The following is a 6,000-nucleotide window of genomic DNA, read 5'->3' on the forward strand; positions in this document are numbered from 1 at the left end:
AATGAAGTGAGGAAGCAAATTATTAAGAGAATCCAGAAAAAAAGGATTCTTAGTCAGAGAGCAAAAAACAACCAACAATTTGGAGACAAATAAGAGCTTTGGAACAGCAAAACTTAAAAGATGATTAAGAAAAAGTAGGGGGAAAAAAGAATGATAAAGATGGACCAAACCAAAACAAAATTCTAAGGTCCTCCTAGACATCTGAATGGACCCCTCCTCTTGGCCAAGGGCATTCCAGAGTTAATATGAAAATCTAGTTCAGGCCATGATGGAAAAGGAGATGGGATGTGCCTCATTATACCCCTCCAGCATTAACATCAACATAAGTCTTCAGTCTGATAAGAAACATTCACAGGGCTGGCGCCTGTAATCCCAGAATTTGAAAGAGGCTGGTGGATTGTGAGGTCAGGAGTTCCAGCCCAGCCTGGCCAACATAGTGAAACCCTGTGTCTACTAAAAATATGTAAACTAGCTGGATGTGGTGGCGAGTGCCTTTAATCCCAACTACTCCAGAGGCTGAGACAGGATAATCGCTTGAATCAGGGAGTTGGAGGTTGCAGTGAGCTGAGACCTCACCACTGCACTCCAGGCTGGTGACAGAGTGAGACAAGACACCTTCTCAAAAACAAAAAAATGTAAAAAAAGGAAACATTTACAATCTATTCTCTCTGAAGCCTGTGACCTCGAGGCTTCATCTGTATTATAAAACCTTGGTGTCCACACCTCCTTATGGTAACCCAGACATTCTTTTCCACTGATAGTAACTTTTTTATTAATTTTTTTTTTTTAGAGGGAGTCTTATTCTGTCCTCCAGGCTAGATGGAGTGCAGTGGTGTGATCTCGGCTCACTGCAACCTCTGTCCCCACCCCCCACACTGGGTTCAAGCTCAGCCACCCGAGTAGATGGGATTACAGGCATGCGCCCCCATGCCTGGCTAATTTTGTGTTTCTAGTAGAGATGGGGTTTCTCGATGTTGGTCAGGTTGGTCTCCAACTCCCAACCTCAGGTAATCCACCCGCCTCGGCCTCCCACAGTGCTGGGATTACAGGCCTTAAGCCACCACGCCTAGTGATAGTAACTCTTTCAACCAACTGCCAATCAGAAACCTGGAAGCCCCCTGCGTTTGAGTTGTCCTGCCCTTCCAGATCAAACCAATGTAACTGATTGATGCATTGTCTCACTAAAATGTATAGAGGCAAGTGGGATCCGACCACCTTGGACACATGTCAGCAGGACCTCCTGAGGCTGTGTCACTGGTGCGTCCTTAAACTCAACAACATTTTCTAATTCACTGAGACCTGTTTCAGATATTTTGGGGTCACAGACCCAAGATTCAGGCAGAAAATGAAGACTAGACTATGGTAAGAACTTTGCATTATTTCTTTCCAATATGACACATTTATGAAACCATCTATCAACTTGGCACTAAAATATAGTACAAAAGGCAAAAATATGGGAACTATTACTAGGTAATTTCATAATCATGAGAGATTTAATATACTTTTCTCCGAAACAAGAACTACCAAGCAAAAATTACAAAACACAAAGATGACCAACAAAATCATTAAGTTTAATTGCTCCCAAATCACAACACTAGTAAATGCAACCTAAGTGTTTTGAGAGCACACTCAGCCAGAAGTTAGATCGCAAAAACATAAGAAGAATGTGAAGTGACATGCTATCATCAACTGCAAAAAGAGCAATAGAAGCAGTATAAATACAGTGGAGGTACAAATAAAATGAAGAGGCTTGGACCAACCACTAGAGAAGGGAATGGAGTCTTAACTAGAGGAATTAAGGGAAGTGTTAAGTGAAGGCCCAGCTAAGGATGGAAAGAATGTATTTACAGAGGAAGTCACTTAATTATTGCTATAACGCAGGCAAAAGGGTGACAAGGGTCTGAAGGTAATAGTACTGAGGAGAGCAAAGATCACCTGGTGGCCATCAAGCAGACCATCCAGAGGCAAAACTCCTTCTCTGAGGAATTTAGAAATAATTAGACTTCTCTATTAGCTAAACAGGCATCTGATGCCAGGATTCATTCCCCAAAATTTATAAGTAACTAGAATTTCTATACATGTCGAGAATGTATGCATGTCGAAACTAACTGTGCAACCTTTGCTGATATCAAAGCATCAAAATGTCTACAAATGTAATCACTGATCACGACCTATGTGGCCAACATGGTCCAAGCTACCCTTCAGCTCCTGCTTTAAGGTTCATAAATAAAATTAGCCAGTTGTGGTTGCACACACCTGTAATCCTAGCTACTCTGGAGGGTGAGGCACAAGAATTGTTTGAACCTGGGAGGTGAAGGTTGCAATGAGTTGAGATCACACCAGGGCACTCCAGCCAGGGCAAAAGAAAGAGAGACTCTGTCAACAACAACAACAACAGCAACAAAAAAGGCAGAACAGGAAGAGGTGGCTACAGCTAAGAAATAATCCACTGCGGTGCATTGTCCTCTCTTGCTAAGGCGCCTGCTGCACTCTTCTGCAGTGCTCTATCTAATAAAACTTTCCTTTTCGGCCGGGTGTGGTGGCTCATGCCTGTAATCCAAGCACTTTGGAGGCCAAGGCGGGTGGATCACCTGAGGTAGGGACTTGAAGACCAGCCTGACCAACATGGTGAAACCCCATCTTTAAAAAAAATAAAAATAAATTTTAAGAAAACTTTCCTTTTCATACCTACACTGTTGTTGGTAAATTTTTCTTACTACCCTACTACCCCAAGCTGACCACTTTCCGACGTGGGGCTCTGACAACTCACCCAGCAAGTACTAGTGTGGGGAAGAAAGAGGGTCACTCTGAGCACTTTGAAAGAAGGGGGAAAAAGAGAGAACAATGAAACACAGGACTTAACAGCCAAGAATGGGGTAACAAGAGGGAAGCATCAAGAGAGCTATAAAGTTTTAAATCTGAAAAATATGGAGAATGCCATTTATGAATATAAGAAAACTGTGAAGTATTCTCATTTAATATGAGAGGAAAAACACATTTTATTTTGGCTCTACAGGATGAGGTAACAGTGGGACATTCAAATGGAAATGTACACAGACTCTGGATTTATGTGTGGAGTTACCAGCACAGTGGCAGCTGAAACCACAACATTAGATGGATTTACCAGATGATAATTTACAGTAATAATACATAAGTATTTTGGGATCAGAGAACCTGAGAAAAGCTCTTCTTCCTTGAAAAATGTGTATTTGCAATACAAACTATATTTTCCATAACATTTCAAGATATTCACATGTCTACTAAAGTATACTTGGGTTTCAAATATGAAACTGGTTTAGAGAGAGAAACATGGGTAGAGCCTTGAGAGTCACACAGTTAGGAAGAGGAAGGAAAGAGTCTAAAGCAAACAGGAGAAAAGACACCCGGAAAAAATCAGGGCACTTGAAACCAATACAGGAGCAATTTTTTTTAAGTAATGGATAATGAAAGAATAAAATTCATGAGTACTGCAGAGAAAGACTTGAACTAAGAAATGACCGGCCTGGCGCAGTGGCTCACACCTGTCATCCCACCACTTTGGGAGGAGGAGGAGGATCACTTGAGGCAGGAGTTCAAGATCACCCTGGCCAACACGGCGAAACCCGTCTCTCTTTAAAAAAATTAGCTGGCTGAGGCACGAGAGTCGTTTGAATCTGGGAGGCGGAGGTTGCAGTGAGTTGAGATCGTGCCAGGACACTCCAGCCTGCGCGACAGAGAGACTCCATCAACAACAACCACCACAAAGGAAAGGACAGAAAGGTGTCTATGGCTAAGCGTTCTAACTCCGACCTTTTTACAAATATATATTCCACAAGTGAAGCAATATGCAGCTTCAGCACAATCCCTCTATCCAACTGGGGTTCAAAAAAACAACTCAAAGTACAGGCTGTTCCTGTATCAACTCTGCATGTTAAGCAAGCGAATAGTTAGTGAAACTGACACTTTCATTCAACATCACCCATTAAAAGGACGTTTACAAGATTTTTACTTAGGCCCGATATAGAAATAGAAAAACGAGATCAATAGTAAGAAAAAGCTGATGACAAAATTACTAAATAAAAACATGATCTTATATTGAAAGCACAACTAATTTGCATAAGCAGTTTAACAAAATAGCTACAATACGCTTGATACAATTGCCTCATACAAGGCATAAGTTTTCAGTTCTTTTTTTTTTTTTAAATAAAGACAGGGTTTCACCATGTTGGTCAGGCTGGTCTTGAACTCCCGACCTCAGGTGATCCGCCTGCCTTGGCCTCCAAAGTGCTTGGATTACAGGCGTGAGCTACCGTGCCCGGCCGTCCAAGTTTTCAATCCTTAATGTTTCACTGTTTAATAGCATTTTCTTAATACACTGAAACATTTGTCATTTTTGAACTCTCGGCAATTAGGATTGCAGAACAAGGATACAACTGCTACTGGAAATGAAAACAGTATTTTAAACAGGAATATATGATAGTCCTTTATGTCACAACTCTCCTAAATTTTTTTCTATGAGTCATCATTTTAAAGTTATCATTGTATTAAGCGTGGAAAGCAGGTTCCTTCCAGCATAATGATAGAAATGACACAGGGAGACGATGCACTGCAACAGTGATTCATACACTGAATCTACTTAAGCAACAGTGGTCAGGGATAGAATCAAACGCTGATGGGGTTAGAAAGAGATCGTTAACAAAAAATATCGGGCAGTAGCATCACCAGGTACACACTGACAGTCAAGAATGATGTAGAGTAGAAAAACCCTCCCGAATGTGACCAGTTAACTACTGGAGAACACTAAAGTCCAGGGGAAGGCAGACACTCTACGAAATTGGGGAGGGAGTCGTGCGGATGGGACAGGAGGAACAGGGCGGGACCCGCGAAACGAAAAACAGTTTGTGCTTCTGGGGTAGCAAAGGCCATAGGGGCGGAGGGCATCGCGCAGCAATGAGCTCCAGGACCCGAGGGCTCTTTCCAGCGCCAGGTCCTCTCCAAAGGCTGGCGTCTCCCCACCCTCTCGCTCTGGAAGTGACCTCCGAAGAGAGAGGAAGACCCGGAGCGCCGAACAAGGGTCCAGAACGATCAGCCCGCCTCCTATCGTCCCGGCCCTGTCCCCTCACGGCCACTTACCGGGATGCAGGCCGCAGTCACTAGGGCAGCAGCGGCGACTCGCTTGTTCCCGGCATTGACGTCCACTCCGGCCGGCCTGCATCAGCTGAGCTTTCAACACAAACACTCGCGCAGCTGCCGGGTCGCCACCTACTCAGCCCCGCCCCGTCCCGCCCCCAGCGGAAGTTACGCACTAGCCGTTTGGTTCTACCCGCGGGCCCGGGAGAGGTTTTTCCGCCTCGCTCGGGCCTTTGCCTGCCTGTCAATCTCCGTTGCTTCCTCACCCCAAGGCATGCGCAATAGAGCATGACGGAGCGCCAGACGGGGAGCTGCGACAGACGTGCTTGCGTGCGTGATGCGCGAGGCGTGGCTTGCCGGTACGGCGACCTGTGCTTTTGTTGTGTTACCCGGGAGTGTAAGCGGTGGGACTTTATTTTGCCTTGGTGGGCAGGACCTCGGAACAGAGTTCTGGCTTGCTTGTTTGCGGGCTGCGATCCCTTTTCAACAGAGATAAGCCTCCCTCTCCACATCCCTGAAGCCCCTGCCCGCGTTGTCTCTGTTCCTCGGAGCTGGGGGCTGCAATACCCTGGAGGGTGAGGCGCACCATGGCCGCGCTCCTTTATATCCATTCCTGGGCATGGCCACCCAGACTAAATGTCACTCAAAAGCGATTTGGCATATATTACTGTATTGGAAGTTAGCGTAAACCGCAGATGGTCCCACACTTAACACAATTTTTTCTTCTTCTTTTTTTTTTTTTTTTTTAACACGGGGTTTCACCATTTTGGCCAGGCTGGTCTCGAACTCCTGACCTCAGGTGATCCGCCCACCTCGGCTTCCCAAAGTCCTGGGATTACAAGAGTGAGCCACCACGCCCCGCCAACACATCTTTTTAAAGTTCTACCGTTT

At 44.9% G+C, this 6,000-nt stretch overlaps 1 protein-coding gene across 5 annotated transcripts in view; it reads right to left on the minus strand.

Annotated features, from left to right (window-relative positions):
• PNPLA8 (patatin like domain 8, phospholipase A2) overlaps positions 1-5,247 on the minus strand; it is a 78,669-nt gene extending 73,422 nt beyond the window's left edge. For all 5 annotated transcript variants that reach the window (XR_008473399.2, XR_013524082.1, XM_017975462.4 and 2 more), the window contains exon 1: positions 5,113-5,247. The gene's annotated coding sequence lies outside the window, so the exon portion shown is untranslated. The remainder of the gene's footprint in view (positions 1-5,112) is intronic.
• Between the last annotated feature and the right edge of the window lie 753 nt (positions 5,248-6,000).

The sequence above is a fragment of the Callithrix jacchus genome, chromosome 11 (assembly GCF_049354715.1).
Source record: "Callithrix jacchus isolate 240 chromosome 11, calJac240_pri, whole genome shotgun sequence".
Classification (NCBI taxonomy): domain Eukaryota; kingdom Metazoa; phylum Chordata; class Mammalia; order Primates; family Cebidae; genus Callithrix; species Callithrix jacchus.